Source organism: Lethenteron reissneri, chromosome 26 (genome assembly GCF_015708825.2).
Source record: "Lethenteron reissneri isolate LAM-NWPU_2019-01 chromosome 26, ASM1570882v1, whole genome shotgun sequence".
Classification (NCBI taxonomy): domain Eukaryota; kingdom Metazoa; phylum Chordata; class Hyperoartia; order Petromyzontiformes; family Petromyzontidae; genus Lethenteron; species Lethenteron reissneri.
The window spans coordinates 699,682-716,115 of NC_083804.1; the positions used below are offsets into that span (position 1 = coordinate 699,682).

The 16,434-nt window shown below is 44.3% G+C and overlaps 1 protein-coding gene across 1 annotated transcript in view; it reads left to right on the top strand.

Moving 5' to 3' along the window:
* Positions 1-16,434, top strand: part of LOC133347438 (eyes absent homolog 1-like) — a 97,001-nt gene that overhangs the window by 3,330 nt on the left and 77,237 nt on the right. The gene's annotated exons all lie outside the window — the stretch shown is intronic.

Consider the following 16,434-nt stretch of genomic DNA (forward strand, 5'->3'; position numbering starts at 1 on the left):
ACACTGACCAGCGTGGTGAAGTATGGTCATAAGTTATCATGGCCGACAGTGGGTTACCTTCATCAAACGGCTGAAAATTCTTATCGCGTCCCAAGATATACGTGACTATAAGTGTGTCAAATGTCAGCTTCCTAGCCCATTTGTACAATTATTAGAGTGTACATCAGTCTCTCATTAATCATGATAATTACCCATGTTCTATCCACTTCTGACTGAAGCCTTCCTCTTGTCATGATCATCCCTCACACTCATCTCATTCCTGCACGTGGCTAATCTCACCGCTGTTCTCTCTGCGGTGGTCTTCCTCTCAGGCACGTGTTGAGTTTGTTGTCCTTCCCCTGCACATTCGATTAGCACGGTTTGCTACGTGCGGTACGAAAGAAGTTCAACATGCACACTCCTCCTTTGTCATTCCATAACCAGCCTTGTCCTTCAGCCATGATGTCTTTGAGTGATGTCTTGCCCAAAGCCCACTTACTTTATCTTGACAGTCAATCTGATGTCCATGTGAATCCTGATGGTTTACAATCAGCCACGATCGCTCATTATTGCCTATGGACATCAGCTGCAATGTGTGTAACGAGATCAACGCTGGTGTGAAGCGACAAACTCGCTGACTGAAGGCTTTTCGCTAAATCTGTCATCTCCTCATTGAATTTTAGGTAAAATGCAACGACTCTTGTGTCCCTCTGTCTGCACACAACAACAACTGCTGCTGTTGGAGCGGTGTGGGGCTGCTTGCACGCAGCGACGCGGGCTGCTGCTGGGTCGGCAGTGCTGCGTCATTCACTCACGAGGATTGTTTACACTTCGCATTGGCTGCACGGCATCGTTATCAGCAGCAATGGTTCGATATTCAAGCAAACGTTGGAGCGGGTTCAACATCCAGCGTCTCATCAGCATAGTCAGCCTTGCTTGGACTCGTGTTGGACTGCCCAATGTTAGTAGGCAAATACCCTTTCTGTCAAGACTGAATCTGAGTTCTGTTCACGTTACTCTGGCGCCTTGTGCCGCTCTCTCAAACAAAAGTCCTGGTGTGCAGCTGGACTACTATTCACTCAGCCAAGTGAATGCACACAGCGATCAAGTGGAAACCAACGAAATTTGCAGCCTTGAGAAGTGCAGTTGTGCCCTGTCAATTGAAGCAAGGTGCAGGTAGCTGTGGATAGGGACTCGAATTCAGGCGTAATTCTTATCACCTGCCCACCTTTGTTTGCAAGCCTATCGTACAAATGTAAACACAACACTTCAGGCTCCCAACCATCCACTCATTCCCACAGAAACCTCCCCCCACCTATCCCTCCCATCTCCCAACAAGAGGCAGTCAAAGTGGTTTGAGATTAAGATAAAGTATTTCACCTAAGCACAGAACCATTCGCTGGTTTTAAACCTCGCTATCATTGTTAGCTAGTGAATTATCACATTACATTAACAATGATCACATCTCTCTACTATTAAGAAGGGTCGTTGCTCAAAACGTAACTTATTATATATCGTTCCCTTTTTAGGGCAGTATTATTGAGCAAAGTGTCGTGTTTTGTTATTCAACATTAGGAGACTTAAAAAAACCTCGATATCGCGTTGGTGATGCTTTCCGTCACCGTTTTCTAAGCGCACATCATCTTCTGCGTGCCTGCATCTGCCTATCCACCTCCTGAAGAAGGCCAGCCAGCCTCAACACCACGTTTTTATTTTCGGCATGAGAAAAAATATTGTTATTATGACTATTTATGAGGTATTATTTACGTCATATTTTACCATGATTATTGTATACTGAAGAGTATTTGAAACTAGGCATGATGACGAGGAAAACAAGATAACCCGATATATACAGTATTAATGTACCCTTTTCATATAATACATACACAATGTTGCTCGAGTGTTTCCGTCCGTACAATTACGTGCCATTTAATTCTGGATCATTTTTGATGACGTGCAATAATTAAACAACACTACTGCAGTGAGTTTAATACATTGTGCCATTCCCAGTAATGAGTGCGGATTGATTGGCGGCATTGTTTTAGCGAAGAGCCTCTACATTTCACATCCAGTGTCCACTCTAACACACGCAGCAGCAGCAGCAGCAGCAGAGCCATGCGCATTCTAGGATATAGGATGTGTCTGCCTGGGAGAGAGCAAGACCCTGATGTCTCAGCTGCCTGGGCTTCTTCAACCATTTGGCAAGCTAATCTTGAAGAAGGCCATTTGGCAAGGGATATAGAAATCTAACCCTACTTTCGTTGAGAGTAAAAACTCTGTTGTTCGTTTTAATTATTGTGATATTGCTTGTATTCGAACACTGAAGTAGCATCTCCATACTTGAACTTACTCAGGTAATTGCTATTAAAGTAGTGGGTTTTTTCTTTCAAGAATTTATATTTTTCCGTGGACTTTGGCAAGTATTGTGAATAATGCTTCACTGCTGTCAACATAAGCCTCCGTCAAAGGGAATTTTTTGTTTTGTGGAAGCTAGCCTGGTTATTCACTTCTTTAAATGATTAAGCAAATGTTTTATGTTTCTCTTACATGATTATCTTTTTATTACACGTCACAATATTTGTTTAGTTATTTTCTCTGCCTGCCTATTAATCACATATGACCTTAACTTATAAATAGGTGAGATGACATGAAGACTAAAACTCTCTTTTTCAATTGAGGCCTGGGTTAAGATTGCAGCGTATTTGATCAATCACAAAGCACCCAAACAATAATGCAACACAGCAGTGCGAAGAATGAAAACAATGATAATTTTTAAAGGTCAAATATAAAAATGTACAGATAAGTTGAACGTCTGAATATCTGTCTGTCTAAATGTGTGTGCGTATTTACTTACGAATGCAGCATGTGTGCAGATCAACAGCCGGAACGCTATTCGGGGAATTATCTGTGCCCGGCACATCCATCTTGCCTTATTTTGTCCTCAAGACACTTTATAAATATATTTTTTAATATATAAAAACCTGTTCATAGGGTTACAGGAATACAAAGGTACAATAATATAGGTATTATGGACAGGCGTTACGTTTCGCCTAGTGGTAGTGCCTTGTGCTGTCAACCCCGACTCTAAGCCAGTCCAAGCAGCGGTCCGGAGCATATCGAGTGAGAGATGAATCCCTGTGTCGATGTCCGCGCACGTGTGCATGTACGTTCACCCGTGCTGCACGGCAGCCAACATTGCTTCCTTCTCGGAACAAAAGTCTTCTCTGTGAAGCGACTACAGCGCAGGCTGCAGACTGCGTAACGCTGTAAGGGAGCCTCGGATGGCTTGGCAGCCGTGGGGAGTTTGATGTGGACACAACGCCGTGGCAGACCGACGTCTGTGTTGTGCGTCGGCTAGCAAGCACAAAGTGAACATATGCGTCTTCCGTTTCGGTGCTGTACGTGAGATTTGTAAGCGGATGTTCGAAATTAGATTTCCTCTCATATGTTGTCCATTACATTCCAGGCAGCTCTTGTACACGTGTGATGTAGTGCTGCTGAGAGAATATTCACAGCGCATCATAGACCACCTCATTAAATATATCAAATATACTTTCACATGCCACTGCCGAAGGACCTTAATATATGTCGTGAATATAGAATGTTACGTGTTAATTAAAATGTAGTTAGATATTTAATGTATTATGTGCAAACTATTGTTGTATGTTTGTGTTCGACAATTGCCATATATTTTATTTACGTTGTATTTACATTGGTTGATTTGGTCATGATGAACCCTTTATTTAGATGTCCTCGTTTCTCTACGTATGTCATATTTGTGCGACATTTCAGCTTTCAAGCCCATCTGTGACATCATTAGAATTCACATCTGTCACCCAATCAATCATCACCACCATCAACCATGGTCTATCCACTGTTAGATGAAGGCCTCTCCACTATGTATATGCATCTGTTTGTATGTATGTACATCTGTGTGTAAAATAATAATATTTAAAACAAGATCAGTACACCACTTTTAACACTGAACAATCTGATTGTGATGGACTGCTATGACTGATGATGGTTTTGTTTCATTACAACAGCAATAAGCACAAACATTATGATTAACAAACCCTAATGCTGACTGTGGTCGACACTGACGCATTCTTCCTTGTTCCAATGTGAACGCGCCCATCCACGTGGGTTGGTGTGCGCGTTCATTCTCGCGCTGGAAACCAGCGATAGGCCATCTTACGTCGCGTCTCAGATTCTGACTCCAGGCTACGATCAGTCACTGACAGATGACTCAATCTGCGGCCCAGTGGCTTAATGAAAATAATTTTGTGTCTCTTTAAAATTATGACCTTGGAGCCGTGTTTTCTCACTGCTGTTGGGACTTGAGAGGGAAATTCTACGTTGCGTATTTTGTTTTACCCTGAATTGTCCACAAAGAGTTGATAGTAGGAACTCACAGCAGCATGGGGTGTAAAATATCCGCATGACTAAATAAGTCATGCGTAATAAATAGTACACTTACAACTGTACCGTAATCTAAAAGCAATATTTATTTTATATGGGTTCCCAAAACATGGTACAAAAATAGATTTGTACTCACTCATGCCTCCATCATAGTTAAGCCTTTGCCCTCTGTTGGCTTTGCACGAGTCAAAATTGTGAAAATGACCCACACATCGCGCGCAAGAGTAATATTTGTCCTAACATAACGAGTCAACGAGTGTTGGCCAGATCAGCTGGAACCCCTTCCGAATGAGAGAGGATGTTTTAGTGGGCTCTGACCTGGCTAAATATAACATGTGATTTGACGAGTTTCTTCGTAGATTGTTTGAGTGACAACTCGGCATAAGATCTGTTGGGGAGTCACCCCGGGAACAACATCCCACAATGCACAGCGATCTCAGTCTGTGGGTTTCAATGGGGACCGACTCCTCATGCTTTACGAAGACGGACGGAGCGAGCGTTCTAAATGTGAGGGTACAGAGTCAATACTGGCACGGGTGTTTTTGTTGTTGTTGTTGCTTTGTTTTCTTGTTTTCCTTCAATGAAGCCATGTTTTTATTTACTTATTTACACATTCATTTTGGGGGGAAATTCTTTAAGAGGCAATAGACAAACATTGGCTTTAGGGCGCTGAATAGAAGGTGAGAGAGATTTGTATTATTGCACAGAGAGGGCCTTTCGATTGGCCCATTGTGCATGTGGTTAATAGGAAACAAAGGCCCTAATAGCTGCTCAATGTCCTGACGATGGACAAGGAAGTGCCTTTATTGCTGCCAGTGCTTAATTGATTCAAGCTGTCTTAGGAAAGAGATTTGCGCGAGATACCGGCCAGCGGCAGGGAGAGAGGCTGAGAGACGTCGAGAGGAGAGCGGAGCACAGAAAGAAAGAAAGATGGAGAGAGACGGGGGCGCTGATCCTTTTGTTTGCATTTCCACTGCTGAGAAGAGCCTCGAGTGTTGTTGTTTTTTTGCTGGCACGCCGGGTTCCTCCCAGCCCCCCCCCCCCCCCGCATCTCTCTCTCGATCCCGACAACTGCACGTCTGCAAAGCTGAGGGCTCTGGGAATGAGGCATCGAGTTGCGTGCAGCTGCGTGGATGATCGTTGGCGAAGGGAGCGCCTGCAAGAGCGGCCAAGGAGTTTCTCCGCCGTCCTTTATAGCCCCCCGATCCGCGTCTAAACGACGCCGTCTGTGCCACGCTCAGCCGCAGTGGAGCCGTTAAAAGGGACACAACGAGGGATCGCCTTCCCCGCGGAGAGCTTTCACATCGGATACAACTTTAAAAAATGTGCACGTACCGCGTGGTTTACCACTGTGGGGGAGACAGAAAAACGCAAGCTATTAAATGTGTTGACAGATATTACGAATGGCCAACTGCTCCAATGAGTTATACACATATATAAAAATATAAAAAAACTCAGCTTCATTAAAACGGTTGAACAAAGTCATACTTAAATAAAACTCGGTTTTATTTAAAACTCGGTTTTATTTAAGTGTATATGGTATACGTAAAATTATGTGCATTGACTTTCAGTCTAATTAAACACACAAAATATGCGTGATACATATATGTACTTCAAAACAATTATTCGCATTGCTTGCTGTGCAATATTTCTTCGAAACGGAATATGTGAAGAACACTGCTGGGGGCTGAACGCAAGCGTGTCCATTCTCCTTTTGAGTCCGCCGCTAAGGACGTGAAACTTCATCACGAGGCCAGACTCGGCGCGGATGATCGCGACTCCAGCAACAGCGGACATCGCGCACGAAGCGCCCGCGGCAACGTGCAACAAATGAGCGATGTTTTCACAAACGCTTTGGCTTACCCGATAGAATAAGGAGAGAAAAGACAAAAGCCCTTTCTGGGCACATTGGGTTCTAATGTGTTTGTTTGGGAAACCCAAACATTTGCACCCTGCAGAGAGAGAGAGGGAGCGGGCACAGGGAAGGAGGTGAAGCAGGGTGAGAGAGGGAGGGTGGGAGGGAGTGGTGGGTGGGTGGGAGTGGTGGGTGGGTGGGTGGGGGTGGGAGGGAGTGGTAGGTGGGTGGGAGTGGTGGGTGGGTGGGGGTGCGAGGCAGCCGAAACATACCGATTGCTTCCTAATTCATCCCGCGTGTCCAGATGCCCCACGCTCTCACGACAGAATCAGATTGTGAAGGCCATAGACGGTCGGAGGTTAATTTTTTCATCCTGCGAGTCTCCGCTCACCCACACCGCGTCGGGCTGCCTCTGCCACGACACAGTCCCGGCAACTTGTGCCGTGCCGCGGGGATTGGCGGCATCAACCACGCATCCCCTCCTCTCTCTCTCGTCGTGGATGGACGGCTGGAGAGGAATCCCAAGCCAAACGACACCAAATGTCCAAGGTTGTTGTTATAAATCAAGAACAAATGGCTTCATGTTCAGCATGAATGAATGTGCACGAACTATGCACAAAGCAGTAATGCCACATGAGTCAGAGTATCAGTCTAATGGCTATATCGTAGATATGTTGTATTGTGTGACTGTCACATAGACGTGTTGTTTAAAACGCACTCAACAATAGATCAAGCGTCTTGGATTCTTGTTCTCAAAATAGTTTTACAATCTTTCAAATACAGTCTATCTCTACAGCTGTGGATCTGTGAGAATACACAACAACAACATTCCCCGTGAATACTGCTTCATAATGAAAGAGGGGAGCGGTCACATGGTGGGTTGCGTGCTACGCTCTGAAACCGGCAACCTGAGTTTGATTCCCGACACGGTTTCGTTTTGAAAAGCACGCACGGCCACCGCGGTGTTCGAGTACAAGCGACGGAATGAAGCCACTCAAAAGGATCCACTGAGTCACCTTAAAGAGGTTCCAAAATTAAAACCGAGAGCGTGCGATACCGCGTTAGCCATGGTGCACAAGCAAACATCAGTAAAATTAAACACAATAGTCAAGAATACCACCCAAGCAAAAAATGCGTGTAAAGCTGACGTTTCAGGTAGTGGTCCTTCTCCTTAACAGCAGAGAGACAGTCTGTATGCTATTGAGGATAAGAAGAAGACGGTGGGCCAATGCTCGAAACGTCGCCTATCACATCGCTTACCTCACAGGGCAGTGTCTTTACAAATGTGTCGAGTTTACAGTACAGAGGCTGATCTCCCTTTGGAGAGAGTCCCGTTGAGTATGGTGGTGATAGTGGTGGTGAAGCTCCCTGTGCCACTGTGAGGAGTGATTCTGGTGAGTGTGGTGGTGGTGGTGGTGAAGCTGTCTGTATACCTACGAGGAGTGATTCTGGTGAGTGTGGTGGTGGTGGTGGAGCTGCCTGTATAACTGTGAGGAGTGATTCTGGTGAGTGTGGTGGTGGTGGTGGTGAAGCTGCCTGTATACCTACGAGGAGTGATTCTGGTGAGTGTGGTGGTGGTGGTGGAGCTGCCTGTATAACTGTGAGGAGTGATTCTGGTGAGTGTGATGGTGGTGGTGGAGCTGCCTGTATAACTACGAGGAGTGATTCTGGTAAGTGTGGTGGTGGTGGTGGTGAAGCTGCCTGTATACTACGAGGAGTGATGCTGGTGAGTGTGGTGGTTGTGGTGGTGGTGAAGCTGCATGTATAACTGTGAGGAGTGATTCTGGTGAGTGTGGTGGTGGTGAAGCTGCATGTATAACTGAAACGAAGCCTTGCTGTTAACCTTCTCGCACGAGAGGTCTGAGTAGTAACTAAGAGCCATTCCTCAAAATGTCACCTATTATATATATTTTTATATTTAAGGCAATGTTATTGTCGAATGTGTTGAGTTTTTGTTGTTGTTATTCATGCTTAGACATTTTCATTCCGAGGCCGCTCTTCGTTCTCACAGAGCCCATTAGGCCTATTGCACCTTGATGTGCAAATGAGTGTGAGAGATACTCAGGGGAGAGATACTCAGGGGAGAGATACTCAAGCCATCACGAGGCTTCCGATGTCACGAACACGCAGCTCTGACAATTTTCCAAAGGCTCCGCAGCGAACCAAATGAACCAAGCTGAAGAGGCTTCGTTAAAAAATCATGTGGACCCAATGTCAACATTTCCATACCCGGAGAGCGAGTAATGTATCCCGAGTGTCGTTTAGATCGCACGTGCTTTCAAGACAATTGTGTTTCTGCTATCTCCCGTGTTACGCGACGTCAACAGTGGTTGTATTGGGGAAACATTGACCCCGTCATAGGAATGTGGATTTTTCTGTTTTAGTTCCGGCCCGCAAATGGAGATGAGAGTCACCCACCACTCGCTTGAGAATGCAGACACCGTGGCATTTTACTTTGTTGACGTTACAAAATGAAAATACATTTTGCCATATAACCTCATGCAAATTACAAAAACAATGCAAGTGCTTAACACATTAGCCTTCAGAACCCTTATTGACATCAACTAAGGGCACGACGACTTTCAGAATCATAATCATAAGGGGAAGATGAACGAGAGCTTCAAGAAAACTCCATTGTGTGCATGTAGCTTGGGTGCATTAACTGTTTCAGCATTGCGCAGAAATTATAAATGACATTAACTGTGCAATGACCCAGCGACGGCAGTAGGTACACTCATGGCACCGGTGAACAATTCTTGTTTTCTCATTTCACGTAATGATCGCTTGGCTGCCACTCGCTGCATTCCGGGCCGTTGAGCATTTTACAGATAATTACATCGCGCAGAATCGCGAGGCGACTTGGCGGTGAGCTCTACAAGCTGACGGTGCCAAGGCCACTGGGCTGAAAGAACTGGAGGTGGGGTTTTTTTGTGTGTTTGGTTAAAATAAGTCTTGAACAAGTCAGCTGCTCTGGTGTCGGATGACTGGTGAAGGGACTGTAATTAAGATCGGTCGTGATAATCTTGGGAATGCGAGATGTGTGAAAAGTTCTTCATGCTGTGCTCACACAGGACGGGGAGGGGGTGTGGGGAGGGAGCGTTGGAGATTGGAGGGGGGGGGGCCTCTGCGTGTAAACTTGAATTTCCCCTCTCTTTGGGAATCATCGTGATTGATGTCTTCGATAGATTTGAATTTTCTTGCAGCTAGAATTCGAAAAAGGGTACGAGTCTATGACGATTTAAGTAAAAAAGTAGGGAGTTCTTGATTTAAAATTTTAGTTGGAGGTCAACTCAGCCCATCATTGTTGTATGGATGATAAAATGAGCGCCACCTTTGTGAGCTGACACGCTGACTATTGTCACTGTGTATAGATAGTATTGTAGTAAATTAAAATTGACAGTAGATGTAGATACGCAAGTAATAATACTCATTAATTGATATCTCTTTGTCAATATATTGGCGGGTGGTGGTGGTGCACGCTTGTAATCCAGAACGCGGAGGCAAAGCTTGGTGGATCGCACAAATGTTGCTAAACTCCCTGACTCGCCACGAAAAGGTGGTCAAGCAAAATGTGGACTAATATATCACATCGCTCTTGTGTGGGATACAGCGTTGCTCTCTCACATGCGTCGGATTTCTCCGGGTGCTCCGATTTCCTTCCACGTGCATGAATACTTATTAGCTGTCTGAAAACATCTCAATATATAGAAGAGCTCAGAGCGTAGCCAAATGTTGGCGTTGGCTAACTGCCTGGCTGCTGCCCTCAATCTTGCCTATGGTTCTTCAGCGTCTGTGAGATGCTATTTGCATGAACCACAGCGCGATATACCAAGCAATGTTATTCTTGGTGCCCGGCGTGTTGGTCAAGGGAGTGATTCTCGCGTACATGAGCACGTTGGTCCGTGCGAGTTGGTAAAGAGAGTGGGGTGCCAGATCAGTTCAGACACCACTCTCTTCTGACGTTAACCATGGTGCAGGCCATTTGGGTTCATGGTACAGTCTGCTAACCACTGTGTTATCCAGCCAGCCCAGGGGCTTTTGTGACTCCGTATATCACAACTGTGTGTGTGTGTGCACGCGCTCGTGGCTGGACAGCGGAATGCTGGGAAGCCCTTTCTTCTTAAGTAATTTAAACAGTGTCAGAATTTTGACGCTGGTAGCCACTTGCTAACATGTGTAAAGATTGAATGTAATAAGCCATTGGCTGTAAATCAGATGTTATAGAGTATGTGAAAACACATGTAAGAGTCGGCCATCATGCAATGATAAATTAATACTGTCTTTGCTCAGCTCTAGAGAGCTAACTTTAAACTGTAAAATCATCATATCAAAACTGAAGTTGTAGAGGGCTGCTTACAAATGATAAACACTTCAATACGGTTACGATCTAAAGAAAACAATGCTATTGAGATGTATGATGTAATGTTACATTGCAGAACTCAGAGATGGTGGCGATTTGGGGAGGGTTTCATCCAGCAGTGGATTGGTCAAGGCTGATGATGATGATTTACTTTAATGCTGATGTCAGTATATGTTAATTTCTCCGTGTGTATTTTGTCTGTGCTGTGCCAATATTAAAAAAGAGAAATGAAATCTACGTAACCTTGTAATGACTACATTGATTACATTACATAAATAAAATGTAAACAATTCAGTGAGTCCTAAATATGTTCACGAAAACATATATTTTTTGGAGTACACTAAATCTATCTCTTACAACAATTTTAATTTTTGAGAATGCTCAGAAAATATGAATGCGAAATAAGTTGTACTTATTGAAATGCAAAGTTACAGCAAAAAAACTGGTTCCGAAATATTTCAATGCCTTGTAATTGTATGCAAGGTAGATCACATTTCGCGTCGACTGCGTGTGCACATACTGTATAGACCCAAGGTGGCTGCCTGGGCAGCCATATCCAGTCCGACTTGCGCACGTAACTTTCCTTGTTGGGAGGAAAGGCAAGACGTGCTAGCACACACAGGAACATGTTACGAGTAATTGTTTCAGCAGCATGAAACAATTCCAAAAATTAATGTAATCACCAAATCGCCCTCTGCGGGTTTCACCATTAAAGAAATATCCTTTATACGACTGAGCTACTGTGAATTGATGTCATAGCCAAATTTCCACATTTGGAAAGGGCCTGTAACTAAATTGGGGGAAATAATAATAATGTAATAATGAATCTCCCTTACAAAATAGGTAATGGATCTGGGCGGGCTCGCTGCAGGTGAAGTAGAGGACGTTGGCTCATTGATCGTCTGACTCAGTGGCTCCTGGCGGGGCTTGCCTCAGAGGCCGCCGCCCGCCCGCCCGCTCTGCGCGCGTCTCGTGCCGCGTCTCGTGCCGCAGTTGGGCCGGCGACGGCAGCCCGTCTGGGCTCCGTGAACTTCTCTCTCCGTCTGCTGTGGATTCCCCTTCCTGGCCTGCCTCCTGGCTTTGTCTCCTCGCCAATCTTCTGTCCAGTCTCCTGACTCATCTTTAATCACACGTTCTAGCCTAACTCCTGGAACATCTTCTGACTAGTATTGTGCTTTCTCATCTGTTCCCACTCCTGGCCCTTCTTCTGATTAATCTGAGTCTCATGACCAATCGCTTGATCCATCTCCTGGTCTCTCTCCTGACCTATCTTCTAACCTGTCTCCTGACCCATTTAATGACCAATCTCTTCATGCATCTTCATGCATATTCTGGACAATCTCCTGGATCATCTCTGGTTGTAGTAATGGACCATCTGTGCATCGATCATTCCCTCCTCTGGAACCAAAATAAATTGACTTGAGGCGCACACACTCTCTCCACTTGTCCCTTTGATAAACTGGTTTGGCCAAATATTATTTTGTTATTATTTTATTCGATATAATATCAAATAATTTCCATTTGTATTTTTAGGAAAATAATTGATCCTTTATTTAGCATAAATTTGTTTGGCGTCAATTTTAAAACTACTCGGTCGGATGTATAAAATGGATTCGTTTTTATTATTTTAGAACTTCTCTATATATGTTGTATACATGTTTTTATATTTTGTGTCAATGGGTACGGCAAGTGAATTGTTATTTTTGCTCCAATAAAATATAAATTTGCTTAGCGTGCAATTTCGATACAGTATTTGGCGATTTTTGCTCGCGTGACAACAGTTGCCACACAACACTAATTCCATTTAGCGCCAGCACTGCCATCTGTAACATTTCACAAACAAAGAATATAGCTCACGGTCCCTTTGATTCCGAGCATCCTTTGTAGTTTTAATCAGAACGGTAATGTATAGCCACTTGTACAAATCAGTTCAGGTTACAATAGACATCATCAAATATTAAAGAGCCCAATTTCTGTGCGTGGCCCCAGGCCGTAACCTGCAGCAGGTTGCACGCCGGCCCCGCCGCTCTTTCACCGTGCCCCACACTCGGCCGGCCATCTATCAGCCCTGCCCGAGCCATCATGGCCCTGCTGCCTCCTCTTTCTTTCTCGCGCTCTCTTTCTTTCTTCCATTTCGTTGCTCCCTGGCTGTGAAATAGGGTGCTCATTGAGCTAGAACGGAGCTGTCGCTTTGATGTGCCTGGGAAAACAGATGACCGGCGTGCGTAGCATCACCCGCACAGCGCTCGGGGCTCCGCGTGCGTACGCTTTGTTTCTTTCTTTCTCTCTCCCCGTGTCGTCGTCTTCTCTGCAGAAGTACGTGTGCTTGTGTCGGCGCATGTCTTTGTGCGCGTGAGCGTGTGTGTGTGCGTGCGTGTGTGTGTGCGTGTGTGTGTGTGTGCGTGTGTGTGCGTGTGTGTGTGTGCGTGTGTGTGTGCGTGTGTGTGCGCGTGAGCGTGTGTGTGTGCGTGCGTGTGTGTGCGTGTGTGTGTGCGTGCGTGTGTGTGCGCGTGAGCGTGTGTGTGCGTGTGTGTGTGCGTGCGTGCGTGTGTGTGTGCGTGCGTGTGTGTGTGCGTGCGTGTGTGTGTGTGCGTGTGACAGTTCACTGGTAGCCACGGGCATTGGGGTACCGTGGAAAAGTCCTCTGCCAGTCACTCACCCTTCACCTAAACAATGCGATGCTTTTTTTAAAATAGACCATTGTGTGCGCCTGTTTCATTATATGGTTTAATGTACGCTATGTGTTGTAACATAACCAGAATTATGACATATTTCGAAATTCTATTCGGTGTTTAGGTATTCTTGGGTTTGTGCAGCGCCTCAACAGCAATACGACCCTTTTCCACAGACAGATTCACATCGAATTTGAAAGTTCTTTTGGAAACTTATTTGATGTGTATCATCATTTGCATTGACAGAAAACCTTTACTTTCACTGTAAAATATCTATGCGTTATAATTTTACAGCTATCACTCAGCTCCAAATGAAACTTTAGGTTATTTCTCAAAATATTTAGAAATGTTTAAAACCATTGCCAAGGATGGACCAGCTACAATGATATTACTAGTAGAAACTAACGATACATATCACGGACGTGAAAATACATCCACACCAGGGCAATACCATATAAACTAAAGAGGATATTTGCTAATATAAAACATATATATACATAAGTATAAATGTCGAAAGGGACAATTATCTCAGATTTGATTAGGGCATGCCCGTGATAACAACCAATGGAAATGAACTACAGAAAGTGATTGAAGAATTGAAAAAAGTCTATAAAGTTGGACTCAAGGTAAATATCAGCAAAACAAAAGTCAAACATAACCAGTTAATAAAACAAATGAGGAAACTTGTTGGAGAGACCCAACTGGGAAACACATCAGAGTATGTGTACCAAATGGAATTACTGAAGGCGGACCATGATGTTGTGTTATGAGACCTGTCAAGAATGGCGATGACTTGGGGAGGCTTTCATCCAGCAGTGAACAGAGCAGGGCCAATGTTGATGGTCAGTCATTTAAAACACTGGTAGACAGTTCTCAACGAGCTACAATTGATCACAACTCGCATTAGGGAATAAATGTTAGAAACTCAAGGGCATGGTTAATAGTCTTCTGCTGTTGCTTCCCATTAATCCCATTCACGACTCAAGTCATTTTAGCATCATGGTAGTGTAATGGCAGTGACACAGAACCGCAGCTTTTGTGAAGGTATATGTTTCGTACAGTTATATAATTTACATATTTCGTAGGTATATGAATATTCTTGCAGATGAGCATTGCAGCCAAAAGCATGATTTAAGGTAACATGCAAGTTGAAATGAACTTTCCTCAATCTCACTACATCGCAATTATCGGTTCATCGTCCACTTTACATTAATTCTGCTCCCGCTACAGCGAGCCTGAGCCTTGTTGCCTGATGCTGATCTGGCACAAACTCAGAATCTATTTAACAGCTGTGGAAAATGGGAAGAGGTGTAGCATTTCACAAAAATGTATACTTTAATTTTTATTCTGCATTGTGAAATGTAACGCAAGCATCTCCTGACCACAGGGTACTTTACTTGAATGCAGATGCTGGTTGGGGTGAGAGTCGCTGTCGGGTTCCGCCAATCATTCACGCAGGTGTCAAGGTGGTCCCTCAGTGGCGCCGACATCGTCCTATTACAGCACCAACCTCCCGACATTTTATTTCTTTTGCTGTCTTTCGCGTTGACAACACGGAAACGCAAAATGGCAGAAACTGAGAATGGGCCCGATGCATGGCTTTGTGCAAACTGCTATAACAATCTTTCTTTGGTTGTGGGTAAAATGACTAATTTCTTTGCAAAAATGCTTTCTTTACAAAGTTTGCAGATACCACTTTTATTTTAAGATATTTATTTCTGTTAACTTGTGATTGGGGTGGACTTAACTCAGAGTAGTGAATGCCATAGGACTCCGAGAAAGGTTGTGAAAGTTTCCATGGTGATATTTTTTATATATGTGCTGTGAATGTGACGTTGGCACTTGCTTTCTATAGTTTCCTGTTACAAGGCAGCAGGGTTGCTGAAGAAGGGGGTGGAATTTTTTTGCTTTATATTTCCATAGATGGTATTCTGCGTACTTCACATCGCATCTTATGAACACATACTTGAACGCATTTCCATTGTTGGTGAAATTTTCTGTGTCTACTCTTTGGTTCTTTCGGTAAAGTCACGTAGAAAATAAAATAATAATAGAATACGACGTTTTGGTTGCAACAAAAGCAGCCAGGGATTTGCTTAAAGATGGTTAGTCTCACCTCCCAGGTAAATGCAAAGGCTACGGAAGGCCTTGATTGACATTCAGCACTGGATTCATGCATTTGGAAGATCTTTGACCACTTTTTACGTAAGCTCGAGTTGTAGACGCAATATATAAGCAGTGTCTGGAGGCCCCAAAGCTGGTTCTAGTTCCCGCAGGGAGATACTAGGTCGCAGAGACCACCCTTGTAAGGAGGAATGGTGGAGTTTAACTCACGACTATCAGCATCTTACATGGAACGTTCCGAATGTTTAATCTCGCACCCGGCGGATTCATTTCAGCCGGGTCGGTCTGGGCCCGGAAAATATTTCCACACCCGGCACACCACATCCATGATGCGAGTGGTTGCTAATCCTGTGTCACCTACTCCAGTCTACCAATGATGTGGGAAATATTCAGTGGCTTAGAGTTAAACACTGCAGGTGGTCAGGCTCACCGTCAATGTATTTTAACACAGAATTAATGCGGTACTAATGAAAATACATTGCACCAGTATCATTCATTAGTTTGATATGCAATTACGTCATATTTTGGGCAGAGCATATTATGACTGTACATATTAAACTGTGCTATCAAATCAGATTGTGTAAATGTGTAAAATGGAATGTTTGTACTCATCACTTGTCATATCTCATTTGTATAGATTTGTTTTACCATTCTGCCACTATGGGAGGGCCCAGGACCACTGTGATATTTATATCAAAGGCCAAATTGAAGTGTCTCCCCACTGGACTAAATGTGGAATTGTGGTCATTTTTATTGGTGACTCTGAGCAAATTGTGAATATTCCACAATATTATGGTGGGGGCCAGTACATCCATATTACAATCACTGTGCACTCTTCCTTCAAATGTATATTTATGTAATTTTCCATATCACTGGGGCAGGCAGTGCCGCGGCCCAGTAGTGGCGCGCTCGCTGCTTGTTGCGTGTGAGGCTCGTGGTGCCGTGGTGTGTAACAGCAGTTAGCACACCACGTGCCGCCTGCTTCACAGTGGACACTGAAGGTCCCGTGACGTAATTCGCAGGAG